General features: G+C 49.8%; 1 protein-coding gene across 5 annotated transcripts in view; it reads right to left on the bottom strand.

The window, feature by feature from the left end:
* Window positions 1-1,439, bottom strand: part of LOC116967209 (cell division cycle and apoptosis regulator protein 1-like) — a 33,503-nt gene extending 32,064 nt beyond the window's left edge. For 2 of the 5 annotated variants that reach the window (XM_033013640.1, XM_033013643.1), the window contains exon 1: window positions 1,344-1,439. The gene's annotated coding sequence lies outside the window, so the exon portion shown is untranslated. Of the gene's footprint in view, window positions 1-1,331 lie in introns of all 5 variants that reach the window. The other 3 variants (XM_033013641.1, XM_033013644.1, XM_033013642.1) reach the window with 2 other exon arrangements.
* Window positions 1,440-25,482: the final 24,043 nt, after the last annotated feature.

Genomic DNA, 25,482 nt, shown 5'->3' with positions numbered 1-25,482 from the left:
GAAGAGAGAGGGAATAAAAGGAAGAGAGAGGGAATAAAAGGAAGAGAGAGGGAATAAAATGAAGAGAGAGGGAATAAAAGGAAGAGAGGGGAATAAAAGGGAGAGAGGGGAATAAAAGGGAGAGAGGGAATAAAAGGAAGAGAGGGAAATAAAAGGAAGAGAGGGAAATAAAAGGAAGAGAGGGAAATAAAAGGGAGAGAGGGAAATAAAAGGAAGAGAGGGATGAAATAAAAGGAAGAGAGGGAATAAAAGGGAGAGAGGGAAATAAAAGGAAGAGAGGGGGAATAAAAGGAAGAGAGAGGGAATAAAAGGAAGAGAGGGGGAATAAAAGGAAGAGAGAGGAAAATAAAAGGAAGAGATATGGAATAAAAGGTAGAGATAGGGAATAAAAGGAAGAGAGGGAATAAAAGGAAGAGAGGGAAATAAAAGGGAGAGAGGGGAATAAAAGGGAGAGGGAAATAAAAGGAAGAGAGGAATAAAAGGGAGAGGGTAATAAAAGGAAGAGAGGGGAATAAAAGGGAGAGAGGGAAATAAAAGGGAGAGGGAAATAAAAGGAAGAGAGGGGAATAAAAGGAAGAGAGGGAATAAAAGGAAGAGAGAGGGAAATAAAAGGAAGAGAGAGGGAATAAAAGGAAGAGATAGGGAATAAAAGGAAGAGAGGGAATAAAAGGAAGCGAGGGAAATAAAAGGGAGAGAGGGAATAAAAGGAAGAGGGAAATAAAAAGAAGAGAGGGAAATAAAAGGGAGAGAGGGAATAAAAGGAAGTGAGTGAAATAAAAGGGAGAGAGGGAATAAAAGGAAGAGAGGGAAATAAAAGGAAGAGAAGGAAATAAAAGGAAGAGAGGGAAATAAAAGGAAGAGAGGGAAATAAAAGGGAGAGAGGGATGAAATAAAAGGAAGAGAGGGTATAAAAGGAAGAGAGGGAGAGAGAGAAAGGGGGGAGAGATATTACTGGTGGTTTAAGGCGAGGAGAGAGCGGGCTTTGTAACAATGGGGGGAAAATATAAAAGATCCAAAATGAGCAATAAAACGGCCGCACCGCGTTGGCGGGTGTCGGAGCGGGCGCGATGTCGCCGGGGAGCGGCCTGGCCCGGACTCGAGGCCCGAGGCTTGAAGCGCGACGACTAGGCCCAGGCCTGCGGCCTTTCCCGCGCGGTTCCCGGGGAGCGTGGCCTCGCTGGGCGGCGGGGGGGATAAAATACAGCGCGGGCCCAGATCCGGCCTCACCACACCAAAGAGTGTTTCCCCCCCCACGTCCCTCGCTCTCCACCCCGGGTTTAGTGGGTGGATTCCCGGCCTTTTCCGCCGCCAACACCGCGGCCGCGGCCTACCTACCTGCCTGCCTGCCGTCACCGAGCGGTCGCCGCGTCCCGCCGCCCTGGAGGACTCTGCCAAGACCGAGGAGCGTGCGCTGCGCCAAGCGGGACCCGCCGCCCGCCAGTTGGACCCGCCGCCCGCCACCCTCCGCCGACACCCCCACCGTGCGGCCCCTGCCCGCAGCTGCAGCTCACCTGAGATGCTCAACTAGATGTCCTAATCTGAGGAAAGACATTCTTGCCATTCAAGTTCAAGTGAGTTTATTGTCATGTGTCCCTGTATAGGACAATGAAATTCTTGCTTTGCTTAAGCACACAAAACATAGTAGGCATTGACTACAAAACAGATCAGTGTGTCCATATACCATGATATAAATATATACACACATGAATAAATAAACTGATAAAGTGCAAATAACAGAAAATGGTTATTAATAATCAGAGTTTTGTCCGAGCCAGGTTTAATAGCATGATGGCTGTGGGGAAGTAGCTATTCCTGAACCCGGTTATTGCAGTCTTCAGGCTCCTGTACCTTCTACCTGAAGCTATCCCCCTAGTGCAAAGGTTCAGATTCAGATTCAGATTCAATCTTGTTTAAGAAGGAACTTCAGATGCTGGAAAATCGAAGGTACACAAAAAAGCTGGAGAAACTCAGTGGGTGCAGCAGCATCTATGGAGGGAAGGAAATAGGCAACGTTTCGGGCCGAAACCCTTCTTCAGACTTTCAGATTCAATCTTTATTGTCATTGTGCAGTGTACAGTACAGAGACAACGAAATGCAGTTAACATCTCACCCCGGAAGAGCGAACATAGAATAATGGAACAGCAAAATATATATATGGACATACATTAGCAATAGTGCAATTTCTCTGGGGGAAGGAGTGTCCGGGGGGGGGGGGGGGGGATTAGCAATCACCAAGTTGCAGAGTTAAGGTGTGTAACAGCCGCAGGGAAGAAGCTGTTCCTGAACCTGCTGGTCCGGCAACGGAGAGACCTGTAGCGCCTCCCGGATGGGAGGAGGGTAAACAGTGTGTGGCTGGGGTGAGAGCAGTCCTTGACGATGCTGAGCGCCCTTCGCAGACAACGCTTGCTCTGGACAGACTCAATGGAGGGGAGTGAGGAACCGGTGATGCATTGGGCAGTTCCCAGCCTGGGGTAAATTTCACCTACCCAGGAGGCAAATTAGTTTATTCTGGATTTGTACATATTTTTTCTCATTGGCTGACTGTGTTTGGTTCTGGTATAAGAAGAGTTTTGGCCCAAAACGTTGCCTATTTCCTTCGATCCATTGATGCTGCCGCACCCATTGAGTTTCTCCAGCATTTTTGTCTACCTTCTGGTCATCATTAGTTGTTCATAAATAAGTGAAATAACTTTGTTATGTGCTGTTAAAGTTGCCAGGGGTAAACAGGACGAAAAAGGTTGGGAACCCCTGCCCTTGTGGAATGATGGAGTGGACTCGACGGGCCAAATGGCCTAATTCTGCTCCTATGACATGAACATATGATGGAACAAAGAGGGACTCAGGAGGAGATCATAAGTGTAGGTCTGTGGAATTCTCTGCCTCAGAGGGCGGTAGAGGCCGGTTTTCTGGATGCTTTCAAGAGAGAGCTAGATAGGGCTCTTAAAAATAGCGGAGTCAGGGGATATGGGGAGAAGGCAGGAACGGGGTACTGATTGGGGATGATCAGCCATGATCACATCGAATGGCGGTGCTGGCTCGAATGGCCGACTCCTGCACCTATTGTCTATTGACATAACTGCAGATAGACACAAAATGCTGGAGTAACTCAGCGGGACGATCAGCATCTCTGGAGAGAAGGAATGGGTGATGTTTCGGGTTGAGACCCTTCTTCAGATTCCACTGAGTCACTCCAGATTTTTGTGTCTATCAGTCATTCCTTCTCTCCAGAGATGCTGCCTGTCTGAGGCATCTTTTGCAAAATGCTTTAGCCAGTCTGTGGGGGAAACCACCCCACAGGATCCACCGAGTCCTTTCTCAATACGCCTTTTAATCCACCTCCTCTGGCAGCACAATCCATTCACCTGACACCCTCTGTGTGAAAACAGTTGCCCCTCAAGTTCTTAGAAAATCTTTTCCCCCTCTCACCTTAAACCCACGACCCCAAGTTCTTGATTTCCCCTATTCTAGATATTTAATAATAATAATAATAATAATAATAATAGATTTTATTGTCATTGCACAGAGGTACAACGAGATTTGGTATGCAGCTTCCATCCGATGTAATAACTTAATCAACTAAGAATTTAGACACCCAGAGAAACAAGATTTCTTTTAAAATCAGTAAAACAGTATAAAGTGCAAATAGTTTATTATTTAAGAAGGAACTGCAGATGCTGGAAAATCGAAGGTACACAAAAATGCTGGAGAAACTCAGCGGGTGCAGCAGCATCGATGGAGCGAAGGAAATAGGCAACGTTTCGGGCCGAAACCCTTCTTCAGATAAGTGCAAATAGGTCTGTGCTGGGTCGATGTGTGACGTGACCATCCAAGGGAGAAAGTTCATGGGGGGGGGGGGGGGGGGCAGGGGCATTCCTCTCATGAATATATACACCTCCAAAGGATCACCCCTCAGCCCTCCTGCACTCCACTTCTTGTCCCCACCTCTGCCTCCATGCCCAGCGTCACCGAGCAATCACCAGACATGGTGTGTGTATGAAGGAACTGCAGATGCAAGGTTAAACCATAGACACATAGTGCAGGAGTAACTCAGCATGTCAGGCAGTATCCCTGGAGAACATGGATAGGTGACGTTTCGGGTCAAAAAGTCTGAAGAAGGGTTCCAACCTTAAACGTCACCTACTCCTTTTCTCCAGAGATGCTGCCTGACCCACTGAGTTCCACCAGCACTTTGTCTCTTTTTTTAAAGCCAGCATCTGCAGTTCCTTGTACCTCCTGTCTACAAATGTGAAGGCCAGCAGCTCCCCACAGTCCCACAGCAGGCCAATGGGTGGCAGTAGGGTTCTGGCAGCAACACTAGTAAATGGGAGGAGGCCATTCGGCCCCTCAAACCTAAGCTATATCTGTCCTTCACCATGATCATGGCTGATCTGCCCAAACCTCACCTCCTCCTCTATGCCAGTGCCCCACAGCCCTTGATTCCCCCATCTACTACCTCAACAGAGGTAGATTAATGGTCAGTGTAGTCTCAATGAGCCGAAGGGCCCATATCACTGGAATGTCCAAGTTACCCTGCATCCTCTACGCTATGAGGATGCAGGATGACTTGGACAGGTTGGGTGAGTGGGCAGATGCAATTTACTGTGGATAAATGTGAGGTTATCCACTTTGGTGGCAAGAACAGGAAGGCAGATTATTTTCTGAATGGTGTCAAATTAGGAAAAGGGGAAGTACAACAAGATCTGGGTGTCCTTGTTCATCAGTCACTGAAAGTAAGTGTGCAGGTACAGCAGGCAGTGAAGAAAGGGAATGGCATGTTGGCCTTCATACCAAATTTACAAACAGACTGGTCATTCCTTCTTCTCCCTGCTGCTGCTGTGAGGCGAAAGGTACAGAAATCTGCACCATCAGACGGAGCTACAACCCCTTCTCACTCTGCACTTTTGTTGTAGATTGACCGGTTGTGTTACTCCAGTACTTTGTGTCTTGTTTTGTAAACTGGCATCTGCGGTTCTTTGGGGATAAAACAATATTGCTAGTGTTATACGCAGTAGTACCAACATCTCCCTTTTCCCCTGAACTCATGTTGCCTCCTGGGAGAGTGGACCTTCCCTTGTGCGAGGGGTCACCCTCGGGAGTTGGCCCCACCCCCCCAATGTCCCTAAATCCCTCAGCATCGTCTGTCCCGCAGTTCCTCGGTGCCCCTCATCGCCTCAGCGTGCCTCATTCCCTCAGTGTCCTCATTCCCTCAGCATCCACCAGACACTCAATAAGCAGCGGTCCCTCATCCCCTCAATGTCCCTCATCCCCTCAATGTCCCCTCATCCCCTCAATGTCCCTCATCCCCTCAATGTCCCCTCATCCCCTCAATGTCCCCTCATCCCCTCAATGTCCCTCATCCCCTCAATGTCCCTCATCCCCTCAATGTCCCTCATCCCCTCAATGTCCCTCAACCCCTCAATGTCCCTCATCCACTCAATGGCCCTCATCCCCTCAATGTCCCTCATCCACTCAATGTCCCTCATCCCCTCAATGTCCCTCATCCTCTCAATGTCCCTCATCCCCTCAATGTCCCTCATCCCCTCAATGTCCCTCATCCCCTCAATGTCCCTCATCCCCTCAATGTCCCTCAATATCCCTCATCCTCTCAATGTCCCTCATCCCCTCAATGTCCCTCATCCCCTCAATGTCCCTCATCCCCTCAATGCCCCTCAAAGCCCCTCTATGTCCCTCATCCCCTCAATGTCCCCTCATCCCCTCTATGTCCCTCATCCCCTCAATGCCCCTCAATGTCCCTCATCCCCTCAATGCCCCTCATCCCCTCAATGCCCCTCATCCCCTCAATGCCCCTCAATGTCCCTCAATGCCCCTCAATGTCCCTCATCCCCTCATCGTCCCTCATCCACTCAATGTCCCTCAGTCCATCAACATCGGTCAGTGTCCGGTGCTCCCTCAATGTCCCTCAGTCTGGAAGTCCCTCAGTGACCAACTGACCCTCAATGTCCTTTATTCCCTCAGTGACCAATGGCCATTAAAATCTTCCTCAAATGTCCCTCATTTCCCTCAGTGTCCGGCTTGGTGCCAGTGTGTGTGTGGGGGGGGGGGGGGTCACGCGGGGCTCGTGGCCGGAGCGAACGGACAATCGCTTTGCATCAGCTGTCCTTCCCGCGCTGAAGTTTAGCGTTGACGGACAGCGGTCTCCACCAATCGGATGGACTGTCCGCCCCATGGGCCAACGCCGTGGCCGGAGCGAGGTCCAATGGTCAGCGAGGGGGGGCGGGACATGGCGGTGTCTATAAAAGGCGGCGCTGTCCAAGCAGCGTCCACACAGTGTCCGTGGACGATGGCCGGAGAAGAACCTCGACGCGCGACCCCACCGCGAGTGGACAGCGGCGCGATCCTTCAAGACACAACCCAACTCTCTGGTCATCCCACTGGTCAGCGAGGCTTCACCGGCCGGACCGGGTCTGCGTTCCGGACACGACCAAGGGTCAAGACCAAAGACATCGCCCCTCTCCCCCAATTTAATAAAATATCCCCTCAGGGGTCAATCCTTCCTTCCTTCCCACCCTCCCTGTCCAGAGGAGCGAGGGGTGAGTATGAAGGGGGGGTGAGGGAGGGGAGTCTCTTTCTTGGGTCATTTTGCTACATTGATAGTATTCGCGGTTACACTCACCGGCGCTAAGTCCCCGCAAGTCCAGCTCCGCGCAAACATCTACAGGTCAGGTTGGCTCCGAGTAGATCCAGCGCCCATGGACCGCTCTGCGACCGGCCTTGAAGACGATGGCGTGGGAGGGAGACCGCGACCGAGATGTGCTTCCAGACCGAGATCTTGTCTGAGATCGGTGAGCTTCAATCTCCTCGGTAAGAAGAAAAAGAGCTGGAGGAACTCAGCGGGTCAGGCAGCATCTGTGGAGGGAATGGACAGACGACGTTTTGGATCGTGACCCTTCAAGACGGGGGAGGTTCTACTGCAGTTGTACAGGGTCTTGGTGAGACCACACCTGGAGTATTGCGTACAGTTTTGGTCTCCTAATCTGAGGAAAGACATTCTTGCCATAGAGGGAGTGCAGAGAAGGTTCACCAGACTGATTCCTGGGATGTCAGGACTTTCATATGAAGAAAGACTGGATAGACTCGGTTTGCACGCACTAGAATTTAGAGGATTGAGGGGGGATCTTATAGAAACTTACAAAATTCTTAAGGGGTTGGACAGGCTAGATGCAGGAAGATTGTTCCCGATGTTGGGGAAGTCCAGAACAAGGGGTCACAGTTTAAGGATAAGGGGGAAATCTTTTCGGACCGAGATGAGGAAAACATTTTTCACACAGAGTGGTGAATCTCTGGAATTCACTGCCACAGAAGATAGTTGAGGCCACAGTTCATTGGCTATATTTAAGAGGGAGTTAGATGTGGCCCTTGTGGCTAAAGGGATCAGGGGGTATGGAGAGAAGGCAGGTACAGGATACCGAGTTGGATGATCAGCCATGATCATATTGAATGGCGGTGCAGGCTTGAAGGGCCGAATGGCCTACTCCTGCACCTATTTTCTATGTTTCTAAGACTCCATTCTTGTCTACATTGAACAGGTCAGTTTCTGACGACAGCAGGTAGCAGAGTTTGATGGTCACCATTGATGGAATGACACACCGTTGAAGCTCCCAAAACCCAATCTTGCTCCAAGTTCTCTGTGACCTTCCACACCTGACGCTGGAGAAGCTGTTGAGGAACAACTTGGTGGGACTTCTTGTCGACCTGGATCTCCTCCAGATGGTGTGAAGGGTAAAACATGAAACATCTGCCCACTGATGTGGTCGCCTGCTGTTTGCCAGAAACTTTCACCCCAAAGACTTGCAGGAAAATACCGCTGGAATTAGATGATCATTCAGCTGAATGAGTTTGACAAATTTCTTAAACACCGTGGATTCTCCTGTGCAACCCCAAGAGGGATTGGATAGCACGCAACAAACGCCTTTCACTGTACCTCAGTACACATGACAATATAAACCAAACTAAACTAAAGTAAACTTAACTAATCTAAACTTAAGTAAACTAAACTAAAACAGATAAAATGAATGTCAGGAACTTGAGTGCCGTTTGTGTAGAACCATCAGATTGGTAACCACATCAATGGGGACCACACTGGAATCCACGGCGTTTAAGAAATTTGTCAAACTCGTCCAGTTCTGACTCATCATCTGTCCCAGTGGCATTTTCCTGCAAGTCTTTGGAGGGAAAGTTCCTTGTAAACAGCTGGCGACCACATCAGTCGGCAGATGTTTCATGCTTTCCCCTTTCGCACCATCTGGAGAGAACCAGGGTCACAAGAAATCCAACCAACCTGTTCCTCAACAGCATCTCCAGCGCCAGATGTGGACGGTCATGCAGAACGTGGAGCAAGATTGGCCTTTGGGATCTTCAACCATGTGTTATTCCAGTCCATGGTGAACATCAACCTCTGCTATCTGCTGTGGTCATTAACTGACCTGGCGAATGGAGACTAGAATGGAGTCCTGAAGGGCCGTGATCCAAGGGTTCCAGAACAAGGGGTCGCAGTTTAAGGGTAAGGGGGAAGTCTTTTAGGACCGAGGTGCGAAAAACATTTTTCACACAGAGAGTGGTGAATCTGTGGAATTCTCTGTCACAGAAGGTAGTTGAGGCCAGTTCATTGGCTATATTTAAGAGGGAGTTAGATGTGGCTAAAGTGATCAGGGGGTATGAAGAGAAGGCAGGTACAGGATACTGAGTTGGATGATCAGCCATGATCATTTTGAACGGCGGTGCAGGCTCGAAGGGCGGAATGGCCTACTCCTGCACCTATTCTCTATGTTTCTAAAACATCATCTGTCCATTCCCTCCACGCATGTTGCCTGGCCCGCTGAGTTCCCACGGAGTCACAGGAAGTTGTTCCTCAACAGCTGCTTCAAACTTGGAGAAAGATTGGCCTTTTTGCAAAAGCTATCGATTCTGTCCGCAGATGTGGCTCTAGCAGGTATTGGAGACGGGTGGATGTCCACCACATCTTCTAAACCTCACTCAGTCCTTCCACAAGAACGTGCATCTTGATGGCATTACTTCAGATAGTTTCCCCATGAGTAGCGGAGTGAATTGGGAGTATAAAGATAGAGTTAAAGGGAAAGCAAGTACAGGTAAAGTTACAAAAGACTCCCGAATTAATGGGAAGGAAAGTTCGAGAAGGGATAAGAGAGTAAGGTCAGGGCCAATGGTCACCTTTGTGAGAGGGGAGGTGAATACAGAAGTTAAAGTGTTCTATATTAATGCGCGAAATATAAGAAATGAAGTGGACGAGCTTGAGGCTCAGTTAGAAATTGGCAAGTATGATGTTGTGGGAACTACAGAGACACGGCTGCAAGAGGGCCAGGGCTGGGAACTGAATATTCAAGGGTATACGTCTGATCAAAAAGACAGGCAGGTGGGCAGAGGGGGTGGGGTAGCTCGGTTGGTGAGGAATTAATTTCAGTCCCTTGCGAGGGGCGACATAGAATCAGGAAATGTTATGGGAGATTTCAACATGCAGGTAGACTGGGAAAATCAGGTTGGTACTGGACCCCTGGACTTTGAGGAAGGACATTCTTGCTATTGAGGGCGTGCAGCCAAGGTTCACAAGGTTAATTCCCGAGAAGGCGGGACTGTCATCTGCTGAGAGAATGGAGCAGCTGGGCTTGTATACTCCAGAATTTAGAAAAATGAGATGGGATCTTATTGAAACATGTAAGATTATTAAGAGTTTGTGCACTCTAGAGGCAGGAAACATGTTCCCGATGTTGGACGAGTCCAGAAACAGGGGCCACAGTTTAAGAATAAGGGGTAAGCCATTTAGAACAGAGATGGGGAGACACTTTTTCCACACAGAGAGTTGTGAGTCTGTGGAATTCTCTCCCTCAGAGGGCGGTGGAGGCCGGTTCTCTGGATGCTTTCAAGAGAGAGCTAGATAGAACTCTTAAAGATAGTGGAGTCAAGGGGATATGGGGAGAAGGCAGGAACGGGGTACTGATTGGGGATGATCGGCCATGGTCACATTGAATGGCGGTGCTGGCTCGATGGGCCGAATGGCCTACTCCTGCACCTGTTGTCTATTGAAGCAAGGTTGTGTCCCAGCTCCCATGCTGTTTGGCATCTTCCTATCTGCCCTCTGTCCTTTGACACACAAGGAGCGAAACTTCACACTAGAAGCGACAGGAACCGAGGTAAGAAAAGCCAAGACCAAGGTAAGAACTGTGTTTATAAATGTCCAATGGTTCTTTATTGGTCATGTTTACTGAGCTAAAGTGAAATTCATTTCTGTATACAGTTTAATACATGTATCACCATACATAATCACTATGACAAATCTTAAATAAGCATCTTGGATTCGGTACAAGTGTATAACTAGTAGGTTGAGATAGTAGGCCAGGTTTGGTGACATTTCTCAAGTGCAGGGTTGTTGAGTTGGTGGGATGTGTGTGGGAGAGGGGGGGGGGGGGGGCAGCGAGCGTTGTGGAGCCGGAGAGGGGAGGGGGGGCTGGTGTGGGAGGAGGGGGTGCGGGGGAGGGAGGATGTGGGAGTGGTGGGGGAGGGGTATGCGTGGGGAGGGGGGGGTGTTGGTGGGAGGGGTGTGGGAGATGGAGAGGAGGGTGTGGGGAGGGAGGGGGGGTGGGTGTTGGTGTGGGAGGGAGAGGAGGGGGTGTGTTGGTGGGGTGTGGGGGAGGGGTATGTGTGGGAGAGGGGGGGGGTGTGGGAGGGAGGAGGGTGTGTGTGTGTGGGGGAGGGAGAGGGGGGGGGGGGTGGCAGAGGGGTATGTGGTCCGGGGGAGCAGTCTAGGGACAGGGAGTGCAGGGGGAATAAAGAAATAAAGTGGACGAGCTTGAGGCTCAGTTAGATATTGGCAAGTATGATGTTGTGGGAACTACAGAGACATGGCTGCAAGAGGGCCACGGCTGGGAACTGAACATTCAAGGGTATACGTCCTATCAAAAAGACAGGCAGGTGGGTAGAGGGGGTGGGGTAGCTTTGTTGGTGAGGAATGAAATTCAGTCCCTTGTGAGGGATGACAGAATCAGGAAATGTAGAGTCAGTATGGATAGAACTGAGGAATTGTAAGGGTAAAAATCCCTAATAGGACATCTACAGCCCCCCCAAATAGTAGCCTGGATATATGGTGCAAGTTGAATCAAGAGTTAAAATTGACATGTCGTAAAGGTAATACTACGGTTGTTATGGGAGATTTCAACATGCAGGTAGACAGGGAAAATCAGGTTGGTACTGGACCCCAAGAAAGGGAGTTTGTGGAATGCCTCCGTGATGGATTCTTAGAGCAGCTTGTACTGGAGCCTACCAGGGAGAAGGCAATTCTGGATTTAGTGTTGCGTAATGAACCGGATTTGATAAAGGGAACTCAAGGTAAAGGAGCCATTAGGAGATAGTGACCATAATATGATAAGTTTTAATCTACAATTTGAGAGGGAGAAGGGTAAATCGGAGGTGTCAGTATTAGAGTTGAACAAAGGGGACTATGGAGCCATGAGGGAGGAGCTGGCCAAAGTTGACTGGAAAGATACCCTAGCAGGGATGACAGTGGAACAACAATGGCAGGTATTTCTGGGAATAATACAGAAAGTGCAGGAGCAGTTCATTCCAAATAGGAAGAAAGATTCCAAAGGGAATAAGGGGTGACCGTGGCTGGGGCAGTAGGGAAGTCAGGGACAGTATAAAAATAAAAGAGAAGTACAACATAGCAAAGATGAGCAGGAAGCCAGAGGATTGGGTAACGTTTAAAGAGCAACAGAAGATAACTAAAAAGGCAATACGGGGAGAAAAGATGAGGTACGAAGGGAAGCTAGTCATGAATATAAAGGAGGATAGTAAAAGCTTCTTTAGGTATGTGAAGATGAAAAAAATAGTTAAGACTAAAGTCAAAAAATAGTTTAGACCAAACAAGGAAATGGCAGATGAGTTGAACAGGTACTTTGGACCCGTCTTCACTAAGGAAGACGCCAACAATCTTCCTGATGTACTAGTGGCCAGAGGATCTAGGGTGACTGAGGAACTGAAGGAAATCCACATTAGGCAGGAAATGGTGTTGGATAGACTGATGGGACTGAAGTTTGATAAATCCCCAGGGCCTGATGGTCTGCAACCCAGGTTACTTAAGGAAGTGGCTAAAGAAATTGTGGATGCATTGGTGATAATTTTCCAATGTTCTATAGATTCAGGATCAGTTCCTGTGGATTGGAGGGTAGCTAATGTTATCCCACTTTTTAAGAAAGACAGGAGAAAGAAAACAGTATTATAGAATAGATAGCCTGACATCGGTGGTGGGGAAGATGCTGGAGTCAGTTCCACTCTTCTCCCCCTTCGCCACTCCCCCCCCCCCTCCCATCCCTTACAAAACTCTTAAGGGGTTGGACAGGCTAGATGCAGGAAGATTGTTCCCGATGTTGGGGAAGTCCAGGACAAGGGGTCACAGCTTAAGGATAAGGGGGAAATCCTTTAAAACCGAGATGAGAAAAACTTTTTTCACACAGAGAGTGGTGAATCTCTGGAACTCTCTGCCACAGAGGGTAGTTGAGGCCACAGTTCATTGGCTATATTTAAGAGGGAGTTAGATGTGGCCCTTGTGGCTAAAGGGATCAGGGGGTATGGAGAGAAGGCAGGTACGGGATACTGAGTTGGATGATCAGCCATGATCATATTGAATGGCGGTGCAGGCTCGAAGGGCCGAATGGCCTCTACTCCTACACCTAATTTCTACGTTTCTATCCCCTTCTCCCATTCTCTAAACCCCCACCCCCCCACACACTTTCCCTGATGCCCCCCATTTGTGGACCCAGCCTGCGACCAGCGAATACCCGCACACAATTTCACACACGCTAGGGGACAATTTATACAAACCCTAACACTAACACTAGCTATAACCCTAGCCCTAACACTAACACTAGCCCTAACCCTAGCCCTAACACTAACACTAGCCCTAACCCTAACACTAGATTGATAGGCTTGGTACATGTATAAATTGTCCCAAACGTGTGCGGGATTATTGTGCGTGGGATCGCTGGTCAGTGCGGACTCGATGGGCCGAAGGGCACTGTATCTCTGAACTAAATGTGATACAGGGGCCCCAGGGGTTGGACTCAAACCCCCAATGTTCTGCCTGCTCCTCATGGGAACTAAACTGTTGGCCACGAGTTGTCCCAGAGGGCAGATATCTCTTCCAATAGTCTCTCCAAACCCCCAGAGGCAGCGGGTACATGCAATGTGGTCAATGTACCAGTGCCACTCACCTGCTCCGGCCACTGGGTCTAAATACCCACCCACCCATTTTGAAGCAAGGACAGTTCAATCTACACTCACTGGATCCATCCCAGTGAAAAGTTGGACGGTGATTGGATCTGGAAGCAGACCTACACATCTGTAAATAGACAGGAAACAAGGAGTAGGGTTTACGGGTCCCTTTCAGAATGGCAGGCAGTGACTAGTGGGGTACCGCAAGGCTCGGTGCTGGGACCAGCAGTGACTAGTGGGGTACCGCAAGGCTCGGTGCTGGGACCGCAACTATTTACAATATATATTAATGATTTAGGTGAAGGGATTACAAGTAACATTAGCAAATTTGCAGATGACACAAAGCTGGGTGGCAGTGTGAACTGTGAGGAGGATGCTATGAGGATGCAGGGTGACTTGGACAGGTTGGGTGAGTGGGCAGGTGCATGGCAGATGCAGTTTAATGTGGATAAATGTGAGGTTATCCACTTTGGTAGCAAAAACAGGAAGGCAGAGTATTATCTAAATGGTGTCAAGTTGGGAAAAGAGGAAGTATAACGGGATCTGGGGGGTCCTTGTACATCAGTCAATGAAAGTAAGCATGCAGGTAGAGCAGGCAGCAAAGAAAGCGAATGGCATGTTGGCCTTCATAACAAAAGGAGTTGTGTATAGGAGCAAAGAGATCCTTCTGCAGTTGTACAGGGCCCTAGTGAGACCACACCTGGAGTATTGTGTGCAGTTTTGTTCTCCAAATTTGAGAAAGGACATTCTTGCTATTGAGGGAGTGCAGCGTAGGTTTACAAGGTTGTGTAGGGGGGGGGGTGTGTGTGGGAGGGGGGGGGTGTGTGTAGGAACGGGGGGGTGTGTGTAAGTGTGGGAGGGGGGGGTGGGGGTGGGAGGGGGGGGGGAGGGTGGCGGCGGAGGTGGGGGGGGGGCGGGGGGGTGGGGGGGGGGGGGGTGGAGGGGGGGGGGTGGGGGGGGGGTGGGGGGGGGGGGGGGGGGGGGGGGGGGGGGGGGGGGGGGGGGGGGGGGGGGGGGGGGGGGGGGGGGGGGGGGGGTGGGGGGGGGGGGGGAGGGGGGTGGGGGGGGGGGTGGGGGGGGGGGGGGGGGTGGGGGGGGTTGGGGGGGGGTGTGGGTTGGGGGGGGGGGGGGGGGGGGTTGGGGTGGGGGGGGGGGGGGGGGGGGGGGGGGGGGGGGGGGGGGGGGGGTGTGGGTGGGGGGTGTGTGTGGGTGGGTGGGTGTGTGTGGGTGGGGGGGAGTGTGTGGGTGGGAGGCGCTGTGGGGGTCGTGTGGGAGTGAGGGTGTGGGGGTGTGTGGGAGAGGGGGGTGTGTGGGAGGGTGTGGGGGGGGGGGGTGTGTGTGGGGAAGGGAGGGTGTGTGGGTTGGAGGGAGGGGGCAGTGAGCTTTGTGAGCCGGAGGGGGGGGGTGTGTGTGGGGGGGGGGGGGGGTGTGTGGGAGGGGGGGGGGGTGTGTGTGGGGGAGGGGGGGGGGTGTGTGGGGGTGGGGGGTGTGGGCGGGGGTGGGGGGAGGGGTAGAAACATAGACAATAGGTGCAGGAGTAGGCCATTCGGCCCTGCGAGCCTGCACCGCCATTCAATATGATCATGGCTGATCTTGTGCAGATTAATAAGCCTGTAATTGCAACAACACAAAAGTGCATTAAATTACATTTCAGTAAATTTATACGCAGGATACTACTGTAAACATGTCTGTAATGCAACCAAAGACTCAGTTGATAGGTCTTCACAGTTCATAGATGTGGTTTGTGTTGGGTAGTGTTCAAGAGCCTGATGGTTGCTGGGTAGAAGCTGTTCCTGAACCTGGAGGTCAGGTTCTTTGGGCTTCTGAACAAAATAATGGGAGCGTAGTGCAACGACACACAGATAACTAATAAAATAAAAATCCAGGAAATTAATAATTAAATTCTAGTGTAAAAAATATCTGTCGGGCAGCAAAAGACACAGTCCATAATATCTCATCGTTGTGGTTCATGTTGTGCAGTGTTCGAGAGGCTTGTAATTGCTGGGAAGAAGTTGATCTTAAACATGGAGGTCAGTTTCCTTGCTTCTGTTGGCTTTTCACACTGGTAGGTTTGTGTGGGTCTTTGATATTAGCTGCCTTTTGCAGGTAGCATCTCCTGTAGATCCCTTTGATGGTGAAGAGATCATCACCTGTGATGGATTGAGCAGTTTCTGCGTAACACACACGTAACACCAACATCGTCACACTGTACAAGAACAAGGGAGTGCACCAACTACAGGGACATCTCACTTCTGAGTGTTACAGGAAAGGCCTTTGCCAGAGTGATCCTGCAAAGACTGCACAGACTCGGTGACCTGAGGCACAATGCGGTTTCCATGGAGGTAGATCCACAATGGACATGATCTTCTCCCTGTGTCAAATACAAGGAAAATGTCAAGAGCAGCAAACCCCATTGTTCATCGCCTTTGTGGATGTTACAAAAGCCTCGAGGTGGTCATAAGTTTTGTGTGTGATTGCATTGATGTGCTGGACCCAGGACAGATCTTCAGAGACATGGACAACCAGGAACTTGCAACATAACGTTCTCCACCACTGTCCCATGAATGGAGACAAGTTTGTGGATCATCGGCTTTCCCCTCCTGAGGTCATCGACCATCTGCCACATTTCCTGTGATTGACCAGAGGACAATATCTGACCAGGGCTGGCACGCAGAAGCTTCATCACACCTGACCCTGCTGTGTTGTTGAGGAAAATCTGGTGTCACTGGGAATACGGAGCTGATCCTCTGTAAACTGCCCTCGGTGGAAGACCATGATGGAGATGTGTTTTTAGAGCTCGGCTGTCAGCGAAGTTGAAGCAGAAAACTGCTGGAGGAACTCAGCGGGTCAGGCAGCATCTGTGGAGGGAATGGACAGATGACATTTGGATTGGGATCCTTCAAGACTCCATTCTTGTCTCCATTTACCAGGTCTACTTGAATGGCAGAACATTGAAGATGCCAAAGGCCACGTTCCACACGACCTTCCACACCTGGCGCTGGAGAAACTGTTGAGGAACAACTTGGGGGGACTTCTTGTTGCCCCAGATCTCCTCCAGACAGTGTGAAGTGGAAAGCATGAAACATCTGCCGACTGATGTGGTCGCCAGCTGTTTGCGAGGAACTTTCCCTCCGAAGACTTGCAGGAAAATGCCACTGGGGCAGATGATGGACAAGTTTGACAAATTTCTTAAACGCCGTGGATTCTCCCGTGCAACCCCAAGAGGGATTGGATAGCACGCAACAAAAGCCTTCGGAGAAAATGGATGTCAGGAACCCGAGTGCCGTTCGTGAAAAACCATCGGATATGAAGCCACATCGGTGGGGACCGCACCGGAATTTCTCACTCCGTCCAACAAAGGCCCTTTTAAGAGCCACTTCTAGAAAGAGCTACAACCTCTTTCCCCGCCCACACTCTCGTCTACATTTGGGATTTCATCAACATTTCTCAGTACAACTGGCAGTGATCTGTTGCACTTGAGGATCCACGCCGTTTAAGAAATTTGTCAAACTCATCTGGCTCGGGCTCATCATCTGCCTCAGTAGCATTTTCCTGCAAGTCTTTGGAGGAAAGGTTCCTCGCAAACAGCTGCCGACCACATCAGTCGACAGATGTTTCATGTTTTTCCCTTCACACCATCAAGCCCACAGTGATCATCAACCTCTGCCATGTTCCTGAGATTGACCAGAGGACAAGATGTGAAGAGACGGCCACGGTCCAGGGGTGGCACGCAGGAGCTTCATCACACCTGACCCTGCTGTGTCGCTGAGGGAACCTCCTGGTGAGCACCGGGCAGTCGGCACGGAGCCGGTCAAGACCAGACTCGGCCGGCAGTGACCGTGAAAAAGGATCAGCCCGGCGTCTGAAGTGACTGCCAAGAACAAGGGTCAAGGACAGGCCCGCGGTGGGTGTCGGAGTTCAGTCGAGGTCGCGCGGCCGAGAGAACAAAGAATGACCCGGCATTGGAATGAGGGGGGGGGGGGGGCCCAAGAAGGAAGAGGGACCATTGGGACCACACTGGTCACTCATCACCCCAACAGAAGAAGGACTTCAGGGCTGATGGTCAGACTGTCTCATGCTCGCAACAAAGACTGACCGGCAATCAGCGTTAAGATGACTGTTGTCATGGGTCAGGGCTCTCCGCTCCCCTCTGAAATCACCATAAACACCACTCCGCTGGAAAATGTCTTAAATTCACCAACCTAGGATCTACGGTGACTGACGGCCACTCTCTGGATGAGGAAACCACTTCACGTACAGTTAAACCACCTTCCTCTACAGCACCCAGGTTCGGGAGACTAAGCAAGTGGACATAGAAGAACAGGAAACTCACAATGAAGACCAAGGTAACTGTCTACAACGTTGAACACGTTACTGTACAGCAGTGAAGCTTGGGCGACTTACCTCCATCAAGAACGGTCAAGGAGTGATGTGGAGAACAAAATGGGACCTGCGACGGAACCAGGACAGACCTTCAGAGACATGGACACCCAGGAACTTGCAACATTAAGTTCTCAACCGCTGTCCCATGAATGAAGACAAGTTTGTGGATCTTCAGCTTTCCACTCTTGAGGTCATCGACCATCTGCCATGTTTCCTGTGATTGACCAGAGGACAATAACTGCCTAGACGGCCATGGACCAGGGCTGGCACGCAGAAGCTTCATCACACCTGACCCTGCTGTGTTGCTGAGGAATATCTGGTGTCACTGGGAATGTGGAGCTGATCTTCTGTAAACTGCCCTCAGTAGAAGACCGTGATGGAGAGGTGTTTTGAGAGCTCGGCTGTCAGCGAAGGTGGAGCAGAAAACTGCTGGAGGAATTGAGTGGGTCAGGCAGCATCTGTGGAGGAAATGGACAGATCACATTTGGATCAAGACGCCATTCTTGTCTCCATTTACTAGGTCGGTTTCTGATGACCGGAAATGGCCAAGGTTGATGATCATCATGGACTTGCATGTCAGATCCTGAAGACCCAATCTTGCTCCACGTTCTCTGCGAACTTGCACACCTGGCACTGGAGAAGCTGTTGAGGAACAACTTGGTGGGATTTCTTAGGGTGCTGGATCTCCTCCAGATTGTTTGAAGGTGGGTGCTGCAGGTCGGTCGAGGACACGACTCCGAGAGGACATTTCATCTGTGGAGGGATTGGACGGACAACGGTTTGGATCAGGAATCTTCAAGACTCCATTCTTGTCTCCATTTACCAGGTCGGTTTCTGATGACAGGAAATGGCCAAGATTGATGATCACCGTGGACTTGAATGACAGAAGATTGAAGCCACTCAAGGCCGGACTCGGCCCGCTTTGGCCACGAAGAAGGACGAACCCGGCAGCCGAAGTGACTGCTGAGGCCATGGTCAAGTACGGGCCCTCGGTAGGTGCCGGAGGTCAGACTGCTCATGGAATGGCTCGCCGCCAAGAAGGAAGAGGAACCATTGGGACCATATTGGTCACTCATCACCCCAACAGAAGAAGGACTTCAGGGGCTGATGGACAGACTGTCTCATGCTTGCAATGGTTACCGACTGGCAATCAGTATTAAGACAACTGTTGTCATGGGTCAAGGCACTCCACTCCACTCTGTAATCATCCTAAACACCAGTCAGCTGGAACCTGTCATCCAATTCACCTACCTAGGATCAACGGTGACTGATAGCCACTCTCTGGATGAGGAAATCAATTAATCTACAGTAAACCTCCTTCCTCTACAGTAACCACATTCTGGAGGATATCCAAGCAGATATGGAAGAACAGATTGATTAGTGGACGATGTTACAATCCCTAAGGTTTCACTACAATTGACATTCTTGGGGATGACCACCAGGTTATTTTGCTACCAATCAGACACATCTTCAGTTGTGTACCTCAACGTCACTGGGCGTTTCGGCCTTTTATCACAAGACACCCTCAGTCGAGGCAGGCCCACCGCAGGGTGATCAGCCCTGGGTGTGTGTCTTATGGTTAGCCTCTAGATGGTCAGTCACGTGGCAGCCCAGACAGCATCTTTTCTCTTCAGCCACACAACCAGTAACTGCTCCATTCGGCTTTTTTCCTTCCATCTTCCTCTCTACCGCTGACTGTGGCTGGTTGGGCTCTGGACTCGTGTCGGTTGGTGGGACAGTACTTGGTTGAGCTTGGCCCGGGGTGCTGATACCCTGTGGGCTGTGGTGGTCAACCTGCCACTGGACCTCACTCGACTGGTTTGGCCTACCGCTTAGAAGGTAATGGTCACTGCGAGGCCCCTCACCAAACTCTCTCAGGCCTTGGTGGATCTTGAGACCCTTCTCGGATGTTATCTTTTCCCAGCCACAGATGCAGCTTCGTAGCTTATGTCCTGCCGGGGCTGCTGCTCTGCCAATTGCTGTGCTAGTTGTAATATTCATAGTCGATTCCTTCCAGGAGTAATAATGTCCTATTGGCAGCGTTCCCTCATATTATCAATCTCTCTCCTGCACTCTGACTTTTCCCATTATTTGTCCAACAACGGTGGTATCGTTTGTGAAATTTAAAGACGGCATTGGAATGGTCTGGCTATGCAGTCCTGGTGATAGAGCAGGGGACTGAGCACACAGCCTTGAGCTGGTCCTGTGTTGGTTATAGAGGAGGTGTTGCATTAGGGCTGCAAGCTGTTGTTCATTGTTATTTCTGCTGCTGTCTCTGTTTAGAAACATAGAAAATAAGTGCAGGAGTAGGCCATTCGGCCCCTTGAGCCTGCACCGCCATTCAATGTGATAATGGCTGATCATCCAACTCAGTATCCTGTACCTGCCTTCTCTCCAGACCCCCTGATCCCTTTAGCCACAAGGGCCACATCTAACTCCCTCTTAAATATAGCCAATGAACTGGCCTCAACTATTCTTTCTGTGGCAGAGGATTCCACAGATTCACCACTCCCTGTGTGAAAAAAAAAGTTCTCATCTCGGTCCTAAAAGATTTCTCCCTTATCCTTAAACTGTGACCCCTTGTTCTGGACTTCCCCAACATCGGGAACAAAGTTGTCGTTCGCCTCACTGAGGTCAGTTGACAGGACTCACCATGGGGAGATCGACAACAGCGCTCATATGAGCAATCTTGACGCCATCCTCAACAACACCATGCGCATCATCACCAGCTGCCTACGTCCTACTCCGACGAATCTTCTTCTGGTGTTCGCAGGTATTGCTCCCCCTAGCATCACAGAGAGTATTCCACCCACAGGCTGGTGTGCAAGGCCCCATCGGATGCCAAATATCCTCTGCACCTCCTCGCCCAGGACTCGCAGCAACTGGGACCTCAACGTCTGTCATCTCGTCGCCTCTTCTCCCATCACGCAGCGACCCTCTGTGGCTCCGGTTTCAACACACTAGGAGCACGGAGAACCAGCTGGGAACAGACTTCACGACCTCCTCAATTCACTGTTGCTCCAAACACCACAGCCCCACTCGGCTCCAACCTGCCCCCGTAAAGAATGGGTCGCCCTGAACCAGCTCCGTAGAGGGGTCGGCCAGTTCAACGCCAACATGCATCGCTGGGGGTTGCGTGATCAGCAGCCGGCGTGTGTGGAGCAGACCAGCAAACAGCGCAGCACGACATTATCGACAGCGCTGCCCTGGTGGAGGGCTGGACCTCACAGCCCTTGACAACAGCACCTTGAACTGGCTACAGCTCCTGATGGCTGTTACATAACCTCTGCTTCCTCAGACGCAAGAAGAAGTATAGAGGAGGGGGTGTTGCCAGTTTGTGCTGAGCTGGAGACCTTGCTCGAGACTGGCTTTGAGCCCCGCGGACTTACCGTCTGAGCCCTTGCCTGGGATCGACACTTTAACTGCGGCCTGTGGATTTCAACATCAAGTGAGACCACACCTGGAGTATTGTGTGCAGTTTTGGTCCCCTAATTTGAGGAAGGACATTTTTGCTATTGAGGGAGTGCAGCGTAGGTTTACAAGGTTAATTCCCGGGATGGCGGGACTGTCATATGCTGAGAGAATGGAGCGGCTGGGCTTGTACACTCTGGAGTTTAGAAGGATGAGAGGGTATCTCATTGAAACATAAAAGATTGTTAAGGGTTTGGACACACTAGAGGCAGGAAACATGTTCCTGATGTTGGGGGAGTCCAGAACCAGGGAGCCACAGTTTAAGAATAAGGGGTCGGCCATTTAGAACGGAGACGAGGAAACACTTTTTCTCACAGAGAGTGGTGAGTGTGGAATTCTCTGCCTCAGAGGGCGGTTCTCTGGATGCTTTCAAGAGAGAGCTAGATAGGGCTCTTAAAAATAGTGGAGTCTGGGGTCAATGTCTGCCAGGCCCTGAGCTCCATTTGGTGGGTGGGAGAGATGACATGGTTGGCTGGCTGTTGTGCTGCTCTACATTCACAGGCTGGGCTCATCAGGGTGATCATCAGCATCTGATTGACCTGAGATTGACCAAAGGACAAGATCTGAAGAGATGGCCATGGACCAAGGGAAACGTAGAAGCTTCATCGCTCCCGACTCTTCTGTGCTCCTGAGGATGTGGTGCTACTAGGAATAGACTGAGCTGCTTCTCCGCTGAACTGCCTTCCCGTGCCTGGTCTGGGACATCGCTCGGGACTTCAGGTAAGACATTTACTTGGGTATCCTTGCCCTGCAATTCCCCACGAGATAGACCTTACAAACAGTTGTAGAACATTCACTGGCAGCATATTCATGGCTCCCGATGTCTCCCTGTCTGAAGCAGCTCCTGTGCCACCAACAATGTAGACAGCTGTCAGTCTTCAAACTGCTCTGCCAGTGCCACTTGTCATAAGTTCATTGGTCATAGGACCAAAATTAGGCCATTCAGCCCATCGAGTCTACTCCACCATTCAACCATGGCTGACATATTTTTCCCTCTCGACCCCATTCTCCTGCATTCTGTCAATCTCTGCCTCAAAAATATCCATTGACTTGGCCTCCATCTTCATCGGTGGCAATGAATTCCACATCTTCACCACCCTCTGACTAAAGAAATTCCTTCTCATCTTTCTAAAGGTACGTCCTTTTATTCTGAGGCTATGGCGTCTGGTCGAAGACTCTCCGACTGGTGGAAACATCCTCTCCACATCCACTCTTACTATTTGGTAAGTTTCAATGAGTTCCCCCCTCATCCTTCTAAACCCCAGCAAGTACAGGCCCAGTGCCGACAAACGCCATCATATCTTAACCCAATCATTCCTGAGATCATTCTCGTAAATGTTCTCTGGACCAACACATCCTTCCTGAGATTTGGTGCCCAGAACTGCTCACAATATTCCAAATGTGGTCTGACCCAGTGCCCTAGGAACTCCTCAGCATTATATCCCTGTATTTGTATTCTAGCCCTCTCACAATAACTGCCAGCTTTGCATTCGCCTTTCTTACCACCAATTCAACTTGCAAATTAACTTTTTAGGAATCGTGCAGCAGCACTCCCGAGTCCCTTTGTACCTCCAAATCCTGAATTCTCTCCACATTTAGAAAATAGCCTTCGTCTTTATTCCTACTACCAAAATGCATGACTCCACATTTTGCTATGCTGTATTCCATTTGCCACTTCTCAACCCACTCTCTCAACCTTTAGTTACCTTCTGTTGTTTTTTTTAAAGCTTCCCAATTCTCCAGCTACCCCACTAACCTTTGCAATATTATATGCCTTCTCTTTAATTTTATTACTCCTTGTCTCCTTTCTAAAGATACATCCTTTAATTCTGAAGCTGTGCCCTCTTGTACTAGACACTCTCCCACTAGTGGAAACATCCTCTCACATCCACCCTTTCCAGCCTTTCACTATTCAATGAGGTCCCCCACTCATCCTTCTAAACTCCAGCGAATACATGTCCAGAGCGGTCATGTTAATCCAATCATTCTCATAAACCTCCTCTGGACCCTCTCTAATACCAGCATATCCCTCTTCAGATATGGGTCACAAAACTGTTCACAATATTCCACATGTGGTCTGACCAAAGCCTCAGCATTACATCTCTTTTTATATATTTTAGAGTTACTCCAGCTTTTTGAGTTTACACTCCAGTTGTCTTGAAATGAATGCTAACATTGCATTTGCCTTGTTATTTGTATGTGCAGGATCGCTCAGTATTTGGAGAAACAATGGGCCTTTGGGATCTTCAGCGTTGCCCTGCCCTTCAAGTCCACGGCTGGTGATCTACCTCCAACATTTTGCTGCACAGTGCCAGAGGGAAATATCGAGCAGAAGCCCATTGAAGCCTCGTCACTACGGACTGCAACCGGTTCCAACGAGAGAGGTCAGATGTCACCAGAAACCCACTGTAACCACTCTGGACACTGCTCTTCCAGGGTGCAGGACGTTACTCAGTACGTACCCTTCCAAAGTTTGTCTATGTAGACAGCAAGACTTAACCTGTTGGGGTCATGAGGACCAGTGGGTGTATTGTCCAACCAAGGAGTTGTTCTGATGTCCTGACCTACCTTTCTTTTACAGCAGGTGACTCAAATCCCACCCACCTTTTCAAAGGTCATTGTAAAAGCCACTAATGAAGAGCTGTGATCTTGTATATTAGTCTCTTTTTATTTTGTGTCTCTGGAATTCTTGACTCTCAATACATCTCTCACTAAAGCTAAGAAATCTTGTTATGGTAAACTGGGGCGAGGCACTGAATCTTGCTGAGGTGAGACAAGAATTTGGTTTTCTTTTGTGGGGGTGGAGATGGAGCATGGATTACAGTAAACCCTTGCTATAGTGAACCACACTAGGCAGGCGGGAGGGGAGCCGGAGGGGGAGGAGAGATGGAGCATGAATTACATCAATTAAACTCAGGGCAAGAGTTTAGTTTAGAAATTAACTATATAATAGTCTCTATATTTTACTTGCTTTTCTTACTTTTTTTTTCCTACTATTAAATTAAAAACAAGAAGTTGTCGATGAAATGTAATATGTTATTTATGTCTTATATTATTATACATCACTTCTAATAAAGATATTTTTAAAAAGAAATAAGTCAAAACAGGCCCTTCAGCCACCGAGTCTGCACCAACCAGCAATCACTAATACACTAGTTTTAATTTACAGGGCACAACCAGGCCCTTCGATCAGAGACCGACCCCCGTACATTTGCACTATCCTACACTCTAGGGATTTTTTTTTTTTTTTTTTTTTACAAAGCCAATTAACCTACAAACCCAGATATCTTTGGAATGTGGTAGTAACTCGGGTCACCGGGAGAACGTACAAACTCCACACAGACAGCGCCTGTAGTCGGGGTCGAACCTGGGTCTCTGGCGCTACGAGGCAGCATCTCCACCACTGTGCCACCCCCAAACGAAGAGATAAAGACCTAATTAGAACCCCTGTTGAGAAGAATAAGAGATGATCTCTTTTGGAGCCCATTTTGTGTTCCATTTCTTCAACGAAAAAATCCCCAGGAGTATAAAAATGGTGTGGGATGAGAGGTCGTTCAACCAACACAACCCAAACTCGAGTCAGTACCTGCAGTGTTAGCGCCCAAGGTGTTGTGGATGAGGAGAGGCTTCGTGCTGAGACATGTGCAGCAGTACTTCAGTCTCTGTAGAGCATGGAAACAGGCCCTTTGGCCCACCGAGTCTGCACCACACACTAGGGATAATTTGCATTGGGCCAATTAGCCTACACACCTGCACATCTTTGGAATGCGAGAGGAACTCGGAGAAAACCCACACGGTCACAGGGAGAACGTACAAACTCCACACAGAGAGTCTGGATCGAACCCGACACCAATACACTAGATCTATCCCACACAATGGGGACAATTTACAATCGACCTACTGACCCGCACGTCTTTGGGATGTGGGAAGAAACCGGAGCACCAGAGAAAAGCCACGCGGATGTACAAGGTCCGTACAGACAGCGCCTTTTGTAGTCGGGATCGAACGCGGGCCCAAAAAAGGGACCACATCACCCCGATCCTGGCCTCTCTCCACTGGCTCCCTGTGTGGGTCCAAATAAATTTCAAGATCCTCCTCCATGTCTACAAAGCCCTCAATGACACTGTGTGGCACAAAAGCCGCCTCCTAAAACTCACCAAAGCACTCCCTGCCTGGGCATCAGAAACAATCAAATCTCTGCTCTCCAACCGCAGGTTCAGAGTTCACCTTGGTCAGAACAATGGTCACCCACCACTCCACCTTGGTCAGAGCATGGAGAACGCAGAGAATGGGCTCCCGCAAGGGTCAGTTTTAGCCCCAACCTTGTTCAACCTTTACACAAATGACCTACCCACCACCAAATCCCGCAAATTCATCTATGCAGATGAC

The sequence above is a fragment of the Amblyraja radiata genome, chromosome 39 (genome assembly GCF_010909765.2).
Source record: "Amblyraja radiata isolate CabotCenter1 chromosome 39, sAmbRad1.1.pri, whole genome shotgun sequence".
NCBI classification, from domain to species: domain Eukaryota; kingdom Metazoa; phylum Chordata; class Chondrichthyes; order Rajiformes; family Rajidae; genus Amblyraja; species Amblyraja radiata.
Note: the sequence above shows the minus strand (reverse complement) of the source record. Positions and strands in the feature narration are given on the sequence as shown.